Genomic DNA, 19579 nt, shown 5'->3' with positions numbered 1-19579 from the left:
ATATATACATATATATATCAACCATCACATATATATATCACACAGAACTCATTTTCTCACAATATCTCACAACCATAATTGTGAACCACAAATAACAATATATTACAACGACAAGTCACATGTTCATCATCATTCACATGTTTATTACGACAAGTTCATGAAATCCAAGCGCAAGTCAGAACCATAAACCACAAATATTACAATAAAGTCCAACCACATCACCTAGCACTAGTCCTGATCAAGGTAGCCTATGAGACGGTGGTGAAGAAAAGGCGGGATCACCCGGTGACGCACTACCAAATTGATTGGAACCCGCGGACGGAGGCTGCACAAAGGAGCAGAGATTGCATGTGTGAGTAATTCGGGAAAACAGTTTTGGAACTTAGAGATTGCATCTAGTAATCTAGGAATACAAAAAGATTAGACTCAATTGAAAATTTCGGCAACACCTCCCCTGCACGGGAAGGTTTCCAAAACCTGCAAGAAACAACAGCACGAACGCCGACATCCACAACGGCACGAACGCCGACATCCACAACGGCACGAACGCCGACATACATGCAAAACACAAGCGAAAAGTGAACTTTCATACTTACAGGAGTAGCTGCAGGAGTAGGAGGAGGCGGAGCTGAAAACTGCACAGCCACACCCGATGCTTGCCCAAGACTTTGCATGATCACCATTATCTCCGCCATCTGCTTCTGCGCGGCCTCGAATGCGACCTGCTGGGCCTGCAGCTGTGCGGTCAGTTCCACGTTCAGCTCTTGACTTCGCCTTTTTGTTTCTTGCAGCTCGGCCTGCAATATTTCACTCCAATGTATCAGTAATGCAAATCTAATTTAGGTGTATAAATATCAACGTACGACGAGTAAAACAGGAATTACGTGGAGTGCTTGGACCTGCTGCAGTGCTGGAGAAGGCCGTGAGCGTATGGGCTGGCTGAAGCTCATGCTCCGTGCTCAAAAAGCGTCGAGGGAGGGAACAGTGATGAAGTCAATGACGCCGTCTGCAGTCCACAGCCGCCCGTGCGTTCACGAGCACCATCAGCAAACCGAGGGAGAATGAGGACGGTGGACTTACATGGTCAAATCTTTGACCGTGTCCTGCCCATTTTCAGTTGCAGCCAATTGTCAAAGCGAGACGATCTCGTTAGTTGCTAGTCTCAGAAATGCCAGTTGCTGACACCGCGCTCGCGCTACTCGTCATCGTCGTCCACGGGTTCGCCGTCACCGGCGTCGCCATTAGATGCTGGAACGGGTTCACAGGAGCAGCGATGCTCATCTCGCCCTCTAGCATCTTCACCACCGTACCCTTGGGCGGCCTCGCTTCCGGCTGCTGCTGCACGCACCAGAACGCAACCTTGCACATCCTCTCCACTATCTCTTTATCGCGCGGCAGCTCGTGCTCTTGCTCGTCACCCGCCGCGGCGGCCGCATCACCAGCCTCGCCGCTGCTGCACGCGACGAGGTCCACGAGCTCCCCGGTCTCGTACTTGGTCCACGCCAGCGTGGGGAACCACTGCTGGCTCTCGGGCGCCGCCTCGTCGAAGTTCCTCCGCCTCCCGACGATCTCGAGCAGGAGCATGCCAAAGCTGTACACGTCGCACTTCTCCGTGACGCCCGACAGCATCCACATCTCCGGCGCGGCGAACCCCGGGGTGCCACGCAAGCACGACACGGACACGTGCGTGTCCGCGCGGTTCACCAGCCGCGCGAGCCCGAAGTCGGCGACCTTGGGCGTGAGCGCGCCGTCGAGGAGCACGTTCCCGGGCTTGATGTCGTAGTGCACGATCTTCTGCTGGCACTCCTCGTGCAGGTACCGGATGCCCCTGGCGACGCCGACGGCGATGTCGTGCAGCGCCGGGAGGCCGGCGCCGCGGCCCCTGCCGCCCAGGAGGTAGGCGTCGAGCGCGCCGTTGTCCATGTACTCGTACACCAGCGCGCGCACGACGTCGTCGAAGCAGAAGCCGAAGAGCCTGACGAGGTTGACGTGGTACGTGCGCCCGATGGTTCCCACCTCCGCCATGAACTGCTCCTCCTGGGACCTCTGCGCGAGGCTGCGGTCGAAGACCTTGACCGCCACGGCGAGGCCGTTGGGGAGCACGCCCTTGTACACCGTGCCTTAGCCGCCAGCGCCGAGCCGGGTCGTGTAGCTGCGCGTGAAGCTGGCGAGCTGCAGCGACGTGAACCTGACGGGCTTCTCGTGCCTGATCTCCAAGAGGAATTTCTCGATGGTGGCGTGTCATGCCGGGCGACATACAGGAGTAGCGAAGGAGTAGCGAAGCCGTGTCATGTAGGCAATTAGCGTAAAAGTATGTTCACGTTTTTCAGTGAGACACTGTCGTGTGGGCCCTGATGGCTAGTCTTGTAAGAGCACATAAGTGCCGCACCGTTCACTGTACTGAGACATTCATTCATCAGAAATTAAAAACAGCCAAGGCAGAGGGGTTTATCCTGTCGACGTCCTCGTCACTGGTTCCTCTTGCGTGCTCACGTCAACGGCGATCGCCGGTGGCCAAGGGTGTGACAAGTGGTATCAGAGACAACATATCCTCGGCATGGGTGACGAGCGCAGCGCTCTTCCTCATTGCTTCCTACCCGCAACTCCGACGAATCCAGCGGTGGGGATCCAGTGGTCCGACACCCTACCACCACCCCACCTCCACCATCACCGCAGTAGGTTGTTCGGCTCGCAGTCCGCTCTTCACTCTCAGGTGCCGTCTCGATTTCGTCACTTTGATCTACAGCTCGCAATTCCGGTGGGTAGGTTGATCTTAGTCACACCCGTGTCGTGTTCGACAAGAGGTCCCAGAGGTCCCTCCTTTGGGTTGAGTTGGGTCAGTGATGGTTTTTGTGTCGGCTACCTTGTCCTTCCCATCTCCACTACTCCAGCACCCCAATCACTTCCACCGAACCCTACCCTTCCTTCGATTTCACCGAGTTGATTCGGATTTTGCCCATCAGTCACCACGGCTCCACTTAAACCATCGAAGCAGACCCAGATTCTGTTGGACACCATGGCCAGAAGCGCTGACGACGAGAAGCAGTTCATGGACCAGGACATGGAGCAATTCGATCTGTTGTTCACCAGAGTCAATGATATTGGGGAACTTCAACAACAAATGAAAGTCCAGATGGATATCAGGGGAGCAGCCATGGATAACTACTCTGCTGAACAACACATGATAGCCCAACAAGTCAAAGCCAATGGAGCAGCAGTGGCACAGTTGACGATGAGACAGTTTGACAATGAGGCTGCATATGATGATGAGGATGGGTATCCATGTTGTTCGAGGAGAAGGCATCATTTCAAAATGTTTTTGCCAAGGAAAAAGGAACTGTTAAGGCAGAAACTTCCAAGGTCAAGAGACCTCCACCAAGAATTGGGAGAAGAGATACATTGCCCAGCCAAGCTATGCCCAAAATACAATTTTCCAAATTTGATGGTACAGACCCCAAGATATGGAAGGATAATTGTCAGAGTTACTTTGAGCTTTACCAGCTGCCAGAGGGCATGTGGATTACAACTGCTCATTTGCATTTTGAGGGTAATGCTGCTAAGTGGTACCAAGCTTACAAACTCAACCATACTTTCAGGGATTGTGATCATTTTTGTGTTGTGGTAGAAGAGGAGTTTGGAGCTGATGACTATCGAACGGCAATGAATGACTTATTGGACCTCAAGCAGACTGGCACAGTGGCAGAATACTCCACCCAGTTCCAAGCCGTGCAATTCATTGTAACCATGCACAATCCTAATTATGATGAAATGTTTTTCACACCTCATTACATCAGAGGACTCAAGGAAGAAATCAGAGGGGCAATAGAGAGTCAAATGCCACCAATAGTGCATAAAGCTTCACTCATTGCTAAGATTCAGCAAGGAGTGCATGACAGAAGCAAGGCTAGATATCAATGAAATGTCACTCAACCAAAATCATACATGCCACCAAGACTTGAAACCAAGCAAGCACCTCAACCCACTTCTCTTTGGAAGGATAGGCAATTAAGGGACTATAGGAAGGCAAATGGCCTTTGTTTCAATTGTAGGGATAAATTTGTACCTGGTCACCTAGAAGTGTGTCCTAAGAGAAACAAGCCTCAAGCCAATGCATTGGTCATTAATGACCTTGACCGAGAACTTTCTGATGATGTCCTCGATCAACTGGCAGCTGAAGACACACTTCATGAGGAATTATGCCAGTTGTCACTCCATGCTATTTCCAGTGTGGACAACACCAACTATATCAAGCTGAAAGCAAGAGTCTAGGATAAGGTGATGCTCATCCTTGTTGATAGTGGTAGCCCACATAGCTTCATTAGCTCTCAGTTTGTTGCTTTGGCCAAGCTACCTACAGTGTCCACTCAAGATAAAAAAAGTGAAGCTAGCAAATGGTGAATGGATGATCACCAACAAAAATGTACAAGGATTGTCCTAGTATTGCCAAGGCCATACACTGTCTATTGATACGGTGGTCTTGGATATGCACCCATATGATGCCATCCTTGGTTTTGATTGGCTACAATCCAATAGTCCCATGCAATGTGACTGGCAACACAAAACTATAGAGTTTTGGATCCAGGGCAAACCTGTCAAGCTAAAAGGAATCACAGAACCTCCTCTACAACTTCAGTCTATATCAGCCACTAAGGTATTTAACTCTACCAAAGGCAATGACATCTGGGCTTTTGTTCTTCTGGACTATGTACCAGCAACCAATCCAACCACACCTAATGACACTTCCCCACCATCTAAAATTCTTGCCATTCTTTCAACTTATAGTGATGTGTTCACTGATCCCAAAACCTTACCACCACAAAGAGCCTATGACCATACCATCCCACTTTTGCCTAGATCTATTCCAATCAATTCTAAACCCTACCACTATTCCCCATTACATAAAACTGAGATAGAGAGACAAGTCCAGGAGCTTTTGCAAGCTGGCTTGATAGCTCATAGCCATAGTCTTTTTGCTTCCCCAGTCCTTTTGGTAAAAAAGAAGGATGGCACCTAGAGATTTTGTGTAGACTATAGAAAATTGAATGACATCACAATCAAAAATAGATTTCCCATGCCAGTCATTGAAGAAATCTTAAATGAATTACATGGAGCTAAGTTCTTCACCAAGCTTTATATGAGGTCAGGATATCATCAAGTGAGAATGCATCTAGAGGATGAGTACAAAACTGCATTTAAAACTCATCACGGCCACTATCAGTTCAAGGTGATGCCATTTGGACTCACAAATGCCCCTGCTACTTTTCAGTGCATCATGAACCAAATTTTGCAGCCTTTTCTCAGGAAATTTGTCTTGGTCTTCTTAGATGACATCCTAATTTTTAGTGCCACTATGGAAGACCACAAACATCATTTGCAACAGATTTTAGCTGAATTGAGAAAACACAAACTGTTCCTCAAAGAGAGCAAATGTTCTTTTGCACAATCAAGTCTAGAATATTTAGGACACATTATCTCAGCAGCAGGGGTGTCCATAGATCCAAACAAGATCTCAGCTATGCTCCACTGGCCAACTCCTACTTCTTTCATAGAGTTGAGAGCCTTCCTAGGTCTTACAGGCTACTATAGATGATTTGTAAAAGGTTATGGAGTCCTAACCAAACCACTGACCAACTTGCTGAGACTGAAACAGTTTTCTTGGTCTCCTGAGGCCCAGTCAGCATTTGACAGCGTTAAAGTGGCAATGACAAGAACACCTATCCTGGCTTTGCCCAACTTCCAAGAACCCTTTACAATTGAAACAGATGCTTGTCATGATGGCATTAGAGCTGTGTTGATGCAGCAAGATCAACCCATTGCTTATCTTAGCAAAGCCTTCGGAGAAAAACATAAAGCATTATCCATATATGAAAAGGAGTTCTTGGCACTGATCATGGCAGTGGAAAGGTGGAGAGCTTATTTACAAAGACAAGAATTTATCATAGTGACATATCACAAATCCCTAGCCTATCTCAATGAATAGAATTTACACTCTGAGATGCAGAGGAAAGCCATGACAAGGCTAATGGGACTGCATTTCAAAATTGTCTACAAACAAGGCAAAGAAAATGTGGCTGCTGATGCCCTCTCTAGAGTAGCCCATCTAATGTCATTACAAGTTGTGTCTTCAGTGCAACCTGCTTGGATACAGGAAGTTCTTAATTCTTATACCACAGACCCTCAAGCCCAGCAACTCTTGATAAGGTTAGCCATCTCCAGTCTAGATTCCTAGGGTTACAGTCTGGACAGAGGATTGATCAGGCACCATGGCAAAGTCTAGATTGCTCAAAATGTAGCACTTCAAAGCAAAATCATTGCTGCCTATCATTCCAGTGCTCTTGGAGGACACTTAGGTATTGCTGCTACCTACCATAGACTTAAAAGGCACTTTGCTTGGAAAGGTATGAAACAAGATGTGAAATCATTTACCAAACAGTGCTCTGTCTGTCAACAGTCCAAACACTCCAACAATTATCCCTTGGGCTTACTCCAGCCCCTACCAATTCTAGAAGGTGTATGGAGGGATTTGTGCATGGACTTTATAGAAGGATTACCCAAATCCCAGGGCTTCAGTGTAATCTTGGTGGTGGTCGACAGGCTTACTAAGTTTGCCCATTTTCTGCCAGTCAAACATCCATACATTGCAGCAACTATTGCCCAGCTTTTCATGGACAATGTAGTCAAACTACATGGATTACCAAGTACAATAGTCACTGATAAGGACACTATCTTTCTCAGTTAGTTTTGGAAAGAGTTGTTTAAGCTGTATAAGGTCAATCTCCAACTAAGCACAGCCTACCATCCCCAAACAGATGGCCAGACCAAAAGAGTCAACCAATGCTTGGAAATGTATCTCCTGTGCTCTGTGCAAGACTCCCCAAAAGCTTGGGCTCAGTGGCTGTCATTAGCGGAACTGTGGTACAATTCATCCTATCACAATGCACTGGGATGCTCCCCTTTTAAGGCTCTGTATCATTACGAACCCAATGTGGGGGCAGTTCCTAATGTCCCAGCTTCAACATCCAATACTGTCGCTGAGATCATTGAAAATAGGGAGTTGCACTTATAGGCCCTAAAGACACATCTAGCCAAAGCACAGAACCATATGAAGTTGCTGGCAGATCAGAAGAGGTAGGATTATCATTTCTCTGTTGGCGATCAAGTGCTGCTGAAACTCCAGCCTTACACCCAATCCTCAGTGGCTAACAGAACCTTTCCAAAGCTAGCTTACAAGTACTTTAGACCATATACAGTGCAGGAGCGCATTGGAAATGTGGCCTATCGACTTGAATTGCCAGAATGATCTTTAATTCATCCTATTTTTCACATTTATCAGCTAAAGCCTTTCATTGCAGACTATACTCCTGTGTATGATACACTTCCAGTCACTACTGACTTGGAAGCTACAGCGGCAAAGCCTGAAGCAATCCTAGAGCGCCGGTTGGTCAAGAAAGGCAACACGGCGATTCCTCAAGTCAAGGTCACCTGGACAGGCCTACCATCATCGGTTACGACTTGGAAAGATTACAATGTGCTCAAGAAGAGATTCCTAGATGCGCCGGCTTGGGGACAAGCAGCAACTCAAGGGGGAGGGGAGATGTCATGCCAGGCGACATACAGGAGCAGTGAAGCCGTGTCATGTAAGCAATTAGCGTAAAAGTCTGTTTACATTTTCTAGTGAGACACTGTCATGTGGGCCCTGATGACCCGTCTTGTAAGAGCACATAAGTGTTGCACCGTTCACTGTATCAAGACATTCATTCACTAGAAATTAAACATAGCAAAGGTAGAGAGGTTTACCCTACCGGCGTCCTCATCACTGCTTCCTCTTGTGTGCTCACATCGACGGCGATCAAGGGTGTGACATGGCGTGCCTGATCTGTTGCTCCGACACCACCGCGTAGCTCCTAGTGACGCCGCCGGCGCATGCCTCGGCCCGTCTGTAGGCGCAGACAATTATCGCAGCGACGATAATGAAGAATATGATGGTGCCAATCGCTGAAAGAGAGGCGATCAGAACGAGGTCAGACAGAGGGATCTAAGCATTATCTGTCATCCGGCAAGAGACGTCGCATGGACAGCTGCTTACTCACCCATGGCAGCGTTCGACATCGATCTCTGTCGGCCGGCGTTTGATCACCTGCTACCTTGAGTTCAAAGCAGGTTTGCATGAAATGGAAGACGGCACGGGAAGCTTGGACGAGAATGAGTACGACAAAGTCTGGTGGTAGGCATTTGAGCATTAGTAGGCTTTGGACAGTATAGAGGGTAGAGGCCCAGAGTCAAATATGCCTCTGTCGTCGACCATGGAGTCTCCACCGCCGTTTGTTGACGCTGCTGCACGGAGACCGTGAGACAAAGCCAGAGCAGGGCTGTCCTATCGATCAACGCGTTCACAGAGTCGCTGACCAAGTCTTTTTCCTTGTTTTCAAGACCACTGGTTTAGACTAAACCCACGTACTCCTTCCACCCAAAACAAGTGTCGTTTTCCTTTTCCGAGGATTCTAACGATTTTAACTTTGATCAAATATATACAGAAAAATATTGATATTTATAGTATAGAATTAGTATCATTAGATCTATTTTTATAATAAAATTTTTTTGATATAAATGTTGCTAATATTTTCTACAAATCTAGTTAAACTTAAAAAAAAGTTTGACCAACACAAATACCATAATAGATGGAGGGAGTATTTGAACAGCTGGCTTGATGGCAGCATGAAGTGTACGGCTAGATACCTTTCTGAAGCAAAGACGACAGTGATGCAGGCCAGAGCCTCACTGCCTCACAATCGGATCGAGCATGTTTACCTGAGGAAGCAGTTGCTAGTCTTTTTACACTTTTTATAAAAAAAAATCATGAAATCAAATAAACAAGCAAGGTGCTCAACTGCATAACAGGAGGTGCGTAACCTCAGTGGGCCGGGAGTCGCAAAAGAAAAACCTCAGTGGGCCGACCGAGTAGCAAAGTTCAGCCTCAGTGCGGCCCATGTTTCATTGGAGAAAGCCACTATAGTACTAGAACTGTGCAGCCCCGATGGCGTGCGTCGGAAAATCTTTGGGCTTTTAGCCCAATTGGCATGGGCGCCCGGCCTGATGCCACAGCCAGCTGCAGCAAAGTTTGGGTTCAGGTAGCACATACGCAGAACTGGACGTGCATTCGTAGCCACATTTTTCCTATGAACGTAGGCTGTAGGCAGCATTTGTGCAATTGCGCAGCAGGAAGCAGTGAACAATGGTTGTTGGGTTACATAATTGGAGTAACACACGAAACTCAGATAACTATACATGGGTCCTGCTAAATGAGGAGGACATAGGGACACCGGACGACACGACTTGCAGTTGATCGTTGAAATAGGAGTACTACCTGTACCTTATTACTGACGCTTGCAAGGCGTAAATGAGAGAAAAATGGGAACATATTATACTTTTCAAAACATGTACTTGGGACTTGGGAGTAGCTAACATACTGCCATACTGCTGCAGATGGGTCCAGTGCGCGACATCGCCTTCAGTAGCTATGTATATATAGCTAGCTGCCTAGCTAGCCCTGGACGATCTCTTCCTGAACCTACGGAGCTTCCAGGTGTCGGAGCGCGACCCCGGCACGCCCCACACCAGGCAGTCTTTTCTTGACACTGTATAAAGAGACATTTTTGGCGTGAATTAGTTGCAACAAAAGTTGCATTTTTCTTTGGAAGAAGAAAAATATGATCCTCCATTCCCGTTCGTGCTATTTTATGACCTTGCCCAGGGCCGAATAGATCTATATATCGCCAAGAGAGAGAAATAAAATAATATGGGAGGAGAGAAAAAAAAATGACCTACTGTACGTTACTGGGAAGAAAAAGGAAAAAAAAGGAACGAAAATGGGAGGAATGGGGGCATGAGTACTTTGAACTGAAAAACAATGTTAGGCTCAAATCGCGTTATATAGATGGTACAAAGCATAATGACCTATTGTACGTTGCAAAAAATACTTTGATAAACATTTGTTATTTTTCATAAACTTTATAAGGGGTAGTATCCAATGCCTCCATTATGAAATGATCACAAAAAATCTGAATATTTTTTACCGCTCGACAAATTTGAATCTAATTAAAACACAATTTGTGTGAGGAAAACACAGCGTCGTCTTAATCTGTTTCCTTGTTCTTTCGTGTGACAATGTGAGCAATGTTAACCATGCGTCCTTGCCAAGCCAAGAAAAACCAAATTTACTCGCCTATGGAACGGCAGTGCTAGCGCCCAGACGGACGCCCATGCCTATACCCCTGTTTCGCACGCCCACGTGGGGCCCACACCACCTGACCCCACACGGGGAATACTCGTGCCCCCTCCGCTCCCCCTGCCTGGACGTCTGCGCCCGCTCGACGATGCCCCGACGGCTGCGGCAAGTGGGTCCCATTGCAACATGTGCAACACTAGATCTAATTTTGTAACATCCAAATGAAACATTTGCAACATGTGTGTGAAATAGTTGAAACACTTGCAATATATGTTTGATACATTTGCAAAAACACCTGAAAACATTTGAAATACATTGCAAACATTTGCAACATCCTAATCTACTTTTGCAACATCCAAATAAAACACTTGCTATATACATATAAAACATCTGAAACACTTAAAACATACGCTTGCAACATGCATGTTATGTAACATCCATATATACTTCTGCAACATCCAGATGAAACACTTGGAATATACGTCTAAAACACCTGAAACACTTCAAACATATGCTTGCAAAATGTATATATAGCCATTGCAGCATACGCAACATTCATATGAAACACTTGAAACATACGTCTAAAACACCTGGAACACTTGAAACACGGCATCACCGGCGGCCATGGCCTACCTGGTGGGGAACTATGGACTACGGTAGCCAACAAGCGATGCTCAGGTGCAGCCCGTCCAGATGGGAGAGAGAGAGAGGAGGTTGTCAGCAACAGAGCAAACAGCGCGGAGTTCTCCAGGTAGTGCTCGAACCTATCGTCGATGTCCTCGGCCATGAGTATGCAGTTGATGTAGCCCAACACGATGTCCAAGAATGCCTCTTAATCGTTCGGCTACCCCACCGAGCTAGGGCAGTGTCACGGATGCATCCCGCGGCAGCAATGCAGGGTGGGCAGAAACCACAATAGTAGGCACGACATTCACCGCCCATAGTCGAAGCAATCCCATCAAGCGATAGGAAAGCAGTGACTCATGCCTGGTGAGTGTGAGAGGAGATGGGCGGGGATGGCTAAGCTCGTTGTGCCGTTCGCCTGGTGAGGATGAGAGGAGTGAGGAGTTTGAAGAAGAGACAAAGCATGAGGCGGTGTTGGTGGAGGCTTAGAAACGAGTCGATAGGAAGTCCGTCCAATTTTTTTTGGGGGGTCGGACGCTCGGGCTAGATCGTTTCTGCCTCTGGAAACAAAGAAAAAAACTTGCTAGAACAGGGATATGGGTATATGGCCTGAGATGACAAATGACCTTGCCCACCCACTAACACAATGTGTCTCTCTACTTTTCTCGCTTGGTAATATAGTGGCTGGCAAAGCATCAAAGCCCGCAGCCCCCCTCTATCTCTGATCATGAAAAGAGAGCAACTTAAATAGCAGTAATATAATGATTCATGCCAAGAGATGTCTTGTACTCTTGTTGGGCCTACTCTGCTTGCCCCATCGTGACCCACAAAAAAGCATTGGGCTTTTATGTGGCCTTCCGCATTTAATCTGCGGGTCGGGCTTGTTCCTGATTCCCCTTTTTTTATTTCTCATCTCTACCACTAATAATATGTGAACTTTTCTATAGCCACACTAAAAACTGTTCACCACAGTCATTAACTATTCTACGTATATAAAAAAAACATCCAGAACCAGCCAACCTTTGAAATGAAGGGACAAGATTCGCTCTCACATCTTCTTTCTCTCACTCATTCAAATCCAATGGACCAGATTGCTTGGACCCAACCTTCATCACTCATGGCTCGTCCCATCCCGCGCAAACCCCGTGCATGACTCCCCATCTCCCCCGGGCCCCGACGCCCCCTCTTCCACCCGAATGGATGTGCGACTCCTCTCCTCTCCCCCACGGACGAAACCCTAGACAAAGGCGGTGACTCCTCTCCCCCACGCGCGGCGATCCTCTACCCCACGCACGAGCTCGAAACCCTAGCTCTGGGGCACCGGCGGCGATGGCTGCTGCATCGGTGCTCTGGTCAAGGACAAGACGGGGCGATGCCATCGCGGCCCTAGAGGATGCGGCCTCCACCGCTCGTAGGTGCTAGGACGTGGGAGCCAGCCACCGGGCGAGCGCGAGGCCGTAGCCGGTCGGACCCACCATCACTGGGGGTGGTAAGGCGGGGTGCACGTTGGGGGTTTAGATGTACACCCATGTGTCGTCTGCCTACAGACGCTGTTCATGACACTGGCAATCTCCTTCTCAACGATGACGCTCTTCACGGGGATCAGGACTCTATACGGGATCAACCTGCAGTACGTAGGGCCAGCACCCCTTGTCTAGGGCTGGGTCATCTTGTCCTTATTCTCCTGGTTCGTCAGCATCGCTGTCGATGAAATATGGTCGACAGTCTACCTAGGGGTATGCCCAAGGTAGTAGATTGTCGGTAGATAGATGCGCAAGCCACAAACAAGACAGTGACGTAAGACAGACATGAGGTTTTATCCAGGTTTGGCCACCAAGAAGGCGTAATACCTACGTCCTGCGTCTGATTTGTATTGCTGTATATCAATGAGAGATGTTTTTTAGAGAGATCTCCTGGCCGCCTTATATAGTCCGGGGGGCAGGGTTATAGATATGGAAACTAATCCTAGTCAGTTACAATTGCCATATGTGGCCGGATAAGGATTCCTATTCTAACCGACCAGAATCCTACTTGATCACCAAATCTGCCTTGACTCCTTGTGCGGGACTCCGATCAGGTTGGCTAGGTCGCACGTCGTCTTTCAGGTGGACCGGACCCATCGATCTGGGCTGGCCCAAGCTTAGCCATAAGGGTATAGGGGTTAATACCCCCACAGCTAGTCCCTGAGCACCATGTATTATGCTACGACATGCCATTTTAACCTTCTTCGACAAGTAAGGCTTGAGTTCTTGACATTTCTGACCACCGTCATCGCCGGAGAAGTAAGTTGTCCAAAGAATGTATGGTGCTCTTAAGAAAAAAGAAAAAGATTTCCGTCCTAAGAAGTGTGCCCACTTGTATTTCTGGAAAGAAATGTAAGTGGTCTTGAAGCATAGCGTCCTTGAATGTCAGAGTTGTAGGGGTTGAAAAAACCAACACATTCACCGCAAGGTGAAGTGTGCCCACTTAGTCCCTGAGCCTTGTAGCAGGTGACATAGGCACGTGGTGCCAGGGTCTAAAAAGAATTCCTAGTTAAGTTGAGAACCCAATTGTGGTACAAACAAAAATGAGATGCACCAGCAGGTGCATCGTACCGACGTAGTCCTCGAGCTTGCTAGAAGGCAAGGTATGAACCTTGTAGCAAGGTCTAAATAAATGTCTCTCAACTGTATGTGAGTACAACTCACATGTAGTCGAGGAGAACCATTCTCCGAGCAGTGATCGGGACAGTCCCCAAGCACATTGATAATCCTTACAATCATTCAAAGCACAGGGGTCGATTAAAACATATTCACCGCAAGGTGAAGTGTGCCCACTTAGTCCCTGAGCCTAGTAGTAGGTGATGCAGGCATGTGGTGCCAGGGTCTAAAAAAGAATTTCCACCAAAGTTAAGAATCCAATCGTTGTACAGGCGATATGAGATGCACCGGCAGGTGCATCGTACCGACGTAGTCCCTGAGCTTGCTAGAAGGCGAGGTATGAGCCTTGTAGCAAGGTCTAAATAAATGTCTCTCAACTGTATGTGAGTACAAATCACATGTAGCCGAGGAGAACCATTCTCCGAGCAGTGGTCGGGACAGTCCCCGAGCACATCAGTTGTCGGAGCAGTCCCCGAGCACGGCGGTGGTCGGAGCAATCCCCAAGCACGGTAGTGGTCTTGGCAGTCCATGAGAACGGCCATGGTCTGGGCAGTCCCTGAGCATGGCCCTAGTCTAGGTAGTCCCCGAGCATTGTAGTAGTCTAATCCATCCTTGAGAACAAGACATGCAATGAAAATACAAACGCTACTTGTATATTATTTGGTGTATTTATTGATCTCCTTTCTCTGCTAGGTCAAGTCTGGCACGTTTGGTCAAAAAAGCAGACGGGTATAGTACGTCACTCTATCTTCTTGCTCTTTTCTGGCAAACAGTCAATTGACACCTGTATGGAGGTGCGTCAGTGTGGGCCCTCCTACACTATTAATGAAGAGGCACATACACTGGTAACGAAGGGGCGTATTTATTGGCATAGATCTCGAGGTTGTGTGAACAACCGTCTGCGGCACGTGCGCATGTCTCCCAATAATCTTAGGCGGATGAAACAACGGAGCTCTTTGTTATTTATAATGTAGATCTAGTAAGTTACTCATACCGTTCCCCATTGTCATTCGCCGCCGTAACCTTCTTCTTCCTCTTGTTGAACCCTATTCCCCCAAAAATCATCACCAATCCCCCCTCCACCGCATCCACTCCCTTAACAAGGGTAGATTAATGGCGAAGAGAGACGCCCAGAAGAAAGGCGGAGTCATGGCGAAGGAGTGGTGGAAGTCAAGGAGCAATGAGTAGACCATTGAAGACCTCGTCGCCATGGGAGTGCTTCACAACAAGGCGCTCGCGGGATGGCGTGCGCCAGAAGGAGAAAGCTTCCCCGACCCACAACCAGGTGAGATTGTGGTGTTCGAGGATTTCTTCAAACGGGGTTTTGGGGTTCTAGTGCACCCTTTCCTTTAGGGTCTTTGCTTGTATTATGAGATTGGGATTTGCAATCTACATCCCAACTCAATTCTTCTTGTCTCCACCTTCATCCATCTCTGCGAGGCCTATGGTGGCTTCCAGCCCCATTTCGACCTCTTTTGCCACCTGTTTTGTCTGCGGAAGAAAGGGAGCAGTGGCTCAAAGATAGCCAGAGGCGTCTACCTGAATCTACACGACGGTATGAAAGCCCAATACTTGCACTACCCCTAGAACACCTCACTAGATGAGTGGTACAAGAAGTGGTTCTACATCTATGAAGAGCCAAACACAATCACCCTATGCGACGTGGGGCTGATTCTGGAGAAGAAAAATAGTTGGTCGGAGAAGCCCTCGAACTTGGAGCAGATCGCAGAACTACTCGAGATGATCCCGTGGGGAAGGCTAGATGGCCCAAGTGTGGTCGGTAACTTCATCAGCCGAAGGATCCAGCCTTGCCAGAAGAGGGTACATCCTAGCTTCGAGTACCAGGGGAGCGCAGATCCAACAAGGACCAGGAAAGAGGTGCTCGACAAGATAGAAGTCAAGGCCAGGATTGGGGAGCTATTCAACCTGGCCGATCCCAATTACGTTAGGTTAAACGACATCGAGCATGCCTTCAAGCTGGCCCAACCTCCCCCAAAGGTAAATGATGCCTCCTTGTAACTGTAGAATCATGGTGTAACAAGAAATTAACTATTGTCCCCGTTATGTGTCTCAGAGTAATGGTCGTGACCGGGCAACAGTGTTTGTGTCTCCGCCCCTCGGTGTGGATTGGCCGCAAGTTGCCGGCCCAGCCGCCCAGACCAGCGCTAGGACCGACGACGTCCACTGGGTGGCACTCGAGGCTGTGGAGGATGCATCGACCAGAGCTGCTGGCAAGCGTCCGGCTGCCAACAAACGACGCCAAGCCATCTTCCCCCTTTCAGACGACGAAGCAGAGGATGCGGACATCTTCCGGCTTGTCCCTCAAAAGAGGAGGAGACAAATAGGGTCGATGGAGCAGGGTGGCTCCTCTGTGCCAGCAGTGATCACATCACCGACCACTGCAACACAGAGGACAAGCGAGGGAAGTGTCGAGCATCAAACCCCGATGCCTGTACTGATGGTGGAAAGAGGTCCAGTGGAACCTGCTGAGCACGCGGAGCAGGGGCGGTCGAAGAGATGCTCCTTCGTCACATCATTCTGAGCTTTGAAACTGTAAGTATCTATAACTTTGATGTAAGCTTATAATTTGTATTGAATACTATTATCTTCTGAACTTTTCTCTGATATATTTGGTCGGCGTCCACCGAAGATCCCGACCAGCTAGCCGAGTATGGCACGACTTCGCCAGCAATGGTAGGAAAAACTACCCAGCAGCTAGTCGTGGAGGAACCTGTAGAAGGAACTCCACCGAGACCTCAGCAGGTGGATGACCAGACATCAGTCCCCGAGCGGCTGGTCGAGAAGACAGCCGAGCAGAGTACAAGTGCTCTGAGCACAAACCCTGCTGAGGTGGATCAAGCTGAGGAGCAGCAGCCGGGGTGGCACAGAGCACTCTTGCCGATGCAATGGCTTGTGGGAAAGCCATGGTGGTTGCAGAGACTGCAGACTCCACACCAGTGCTGCCCCCTGAACAGGAGGCTGAAGAGGACAAAGTAGAAGAGGTCCTGGGCCATCCCTAAGATAAGCGACAACATGTATATGTGTCGCGTTGACAGAACGACGAATGGGTTATGCATGAAGAAATCCTAGAGGTTGAAGAGACCCTAAGAGTCAAACGGGCGGCGAAGCGTCTGGTGATAGAAGTCTAGGTATGTTTGGCTTGACCACTTGACCCTGTTATGTAGTCGATCTGACTGACTTAGCTTATTTATATGCAGGACTTGATGAAGATCGCGAAGTACTGAAAGAGGTGCTTCAACCAGATTGAGGGAATCACGGCGAATAATAAAGAACTGGTGGCCGAGGTGGAACACTTGCGCTGCCAACTTGAAGCCGCCGACCAGAAGAGGGCAGAGCTAGAGGCACAGAACCAGAACTTGGTCGGCCAGCTTAATAACAAAGAGCGGGAAAGAATAAGTAAGTTGTCACTTTATCACAGCAGGTGTGTAACATGTATTGTTGTGTTGTTGGTAGTGACAGCTATAATGCAGGCTTAGAAGCTGAAGTAACCCGCCTCCAAGAGGGGAATAGCCACGTGACCGCAGAGTGTGGTCATCTGAAGGAGGACAACAAGAAACTGGCACACAGCCAGTCTCAACTCGAGGACCACACCACCAAAATGAAGGAGGAACTGAAAAGTAAGTATTCCAGACCACCTTTCTCATTCTGTTGCCCGCCTTGTCTTGTTGTGCCATAACATTTTGATGTCTTGTACGGTGTTCAGTTTTAAAAGTTAATGCCAAGAGGCATCTGGAGGCCGTGATCAAAGAGCATGACGGCTAGAAAGCACGATGCCTCGAGGCCACCGAGGAGCGGGACACGTGGAAGAAATGGTGCCAAGAAGTGACAACTGGCATTGTCCTCGTCCTCAACCTTATCGACCCGGCGCTCATAGAGGAAGAGCCAAGGACGCCCCAGCTCGGACTGGTCGAGAGATACAGACAAGCGTGGGGATGGTTCCAAGAGTTTGTGAAGGAGGCGGGTGAGTACATGGGTGCCCATGTACTAAGCATGGTATGTGCTCACTACCCCCTGATCAATCTCAAATGCCTAGAGGCTAGGTACCCAAAGGAGGTAGACCCAGACAAGGCGATGGAGCTTCGGACGGCCCAGCTGGACTTGTCGTTAAAGATAATTGGCGACATTAACCTGTGTAGAGGTGGGACAACACCTGTACAGGGTATGCCATTGACGAGTCAGCTGGAAATGCCATCAGTTGCAAACCAACCAACGAAGCATGCAGTCTCGACCAGCCAGGCATCGGCGGGGCCATCCCCTTCAGCTCGACTAGCATAAGAGTCCTCGAGACTCGAGTAGGATGTCGGAATCGGTGAGCAGTAAGTGCCACGTGCCCCGACCAGCCAATATAATAGGCTTAGAGCTGTAGAAGGAGGACATAGTTATGTTATTGTAAACTTGAGCCTCTTTAGGCAAGCTTGTAATAACGTAACTGTATATCATTATAAGCTTGTTTGCTTTGTATAAAATGTATTTAAGCTTGAAACTTTATGTTGGTGTAACTAAGTGAGAACATGTTAACATTCTGTTTAGTTGTACCATTTTGCTCGACACATCATCCTGAAAAGTTTGTGCGGCCCTAGCTTGCCATGTGGTCAGAGTGTGAGGTACGGTGACCTGTGCACACGTAGACGCGGACAAGTCAAACCAAGGGGGACCTGCCGATCACCCATAACGTAGAGAGCGGATCCCATGCATGTGTTGGGAGGAACCGGAGACAGGGCCTGCTCCAAAAACCGTAGGAGTGGTGGTTGGCTTTTATTGGCTAAGTTAGAATAACCATAAAATTCAAAGTGACACATTAGAGTGATCGGAGAAATCATAATTGCTTTATTGAAGTAAATCAAAAGTATAAGAGGAGTACATATCTCAGTAGTTAAGCATAGAAACATCTAAGCATGTCGATGTGCCACGAGTTTGGTATGTCCGTACCGTCCAGGTGAGCTAACCTGTAAGACATTGGTCATGTGACTTCCTTGATCATGAAGGGTCCCTCCCATGGGGTTGCGAGTTTGTGGACACCAGCCTGGTTCGTCTTCCACTTTAGGACTAAGTCCCTGACCATGAAGAACCACTCTTTAACGTTCTTGTTGTAGTACCTGCGCAAAACAACAATGTATTTGGCCGTACATACACAAGAATTGAGCCTTTTCTCTTCTGCGCTGTTCACTTCTAGCTCCCGTACTTCATTGACCTTGCCTTCATCGAAGTTCTCTACCCATGCTGATCGGAAAGCTATATCTAGTGGGAGGACTGCCTCAGCGTCATAAACCATAAAGTATGGTGAGACATCGGTGTTACGACTGGGCTACGTTCTGAGGCCCCAGACCACAGCTGGTAACTCTTTGAGCCATCTTTCGGGAGCTTTGTCATTTTCTCTATACATCCTCTTCTTCAATGCGTCCAAGATCATGCCATTTGCCCGCTCGACTTGTCCATTAGCTCTAGGGTGCGCCACCGAGACGTATTTTACTACTATGCTCCTTTCATCACAGAAGTCCCAAAAAGCGTTCCCGGTGAACTGAGTACCCAGATCGGTGATGATGCTATTGGGTATGCCGAAACGGTGGATGACCTGGTCGAGGAACGTGATAGCCTTCTCTGAAGATGCCTGTACCAGAGGCATGTATTCTATCCACTTAGAAAATTTGTCGATCAGCACAAAGACGCATGTAAATTTCCCAGGAGCCGGCTTGAAGGGCCCGATCATATCCAGTCCCCAACACACGAAGGGCCAGGAGGCTAGTATTGTCTGGATCCCATGTGCTAGTATGTGGATTCTCTTGGTGAAGAACTAACAACCCTCACAGTGGCGGACTAGCTTCTCTGCGTCGGCTACTACTGACGGCCAATAGAACCCTGCTCGGAAAGCCGTGCCAACCAATGTTCTTGAGGCCGTGTTGACACCGTTTTTTGCACGTGTCAAAATAATCGGAGTGGACCAATCGGCAAGGGGAAAGTTATTGAATACTTTGATAGCCAATGAAAGCCAGTTTGTAAAAATGGTTGTCGATAGTTGGTGATGATCGATGGAAAGGTTGATTTGGACTCGGGCGTTGCCGATGAGGTTGGA

General features: G+C 48.3%; 1 pseudogene; it reads right to left on the bottom strand.

The window, feature by feature from the left end:
- Positions 1-1149: 1149 nt before the first annotated feature.
- On the bottom strand, positions 1150-8109 carry LOC136506030 (G-type lectin S-receptor-like serine/threonine-protein kinase At1g34300; annotated as a pseudogene).
- Positions 8110-19579: the final 11470 nt, after the last annotated feature.

Source organism: Miscanthus floridulus, chromosome 1 (assembly GCF_019320115.1).
Source record: "Miscanthus floridulus cultivar M001 chromosome 1, ASM1932011v1, whole genome shotgun sequence".
NCBI lineage: Eukaryota > Viridiplantae > Streptophyta > Magnoliopsida > Poales > Poaceae > Miscanthus > Miscanthus floridulus.
The sequence above is the reverse complement of the archived record's forward strand: the minus strand, read 5'-3'. Positions and strand labels throughout refer to the sequence as shown.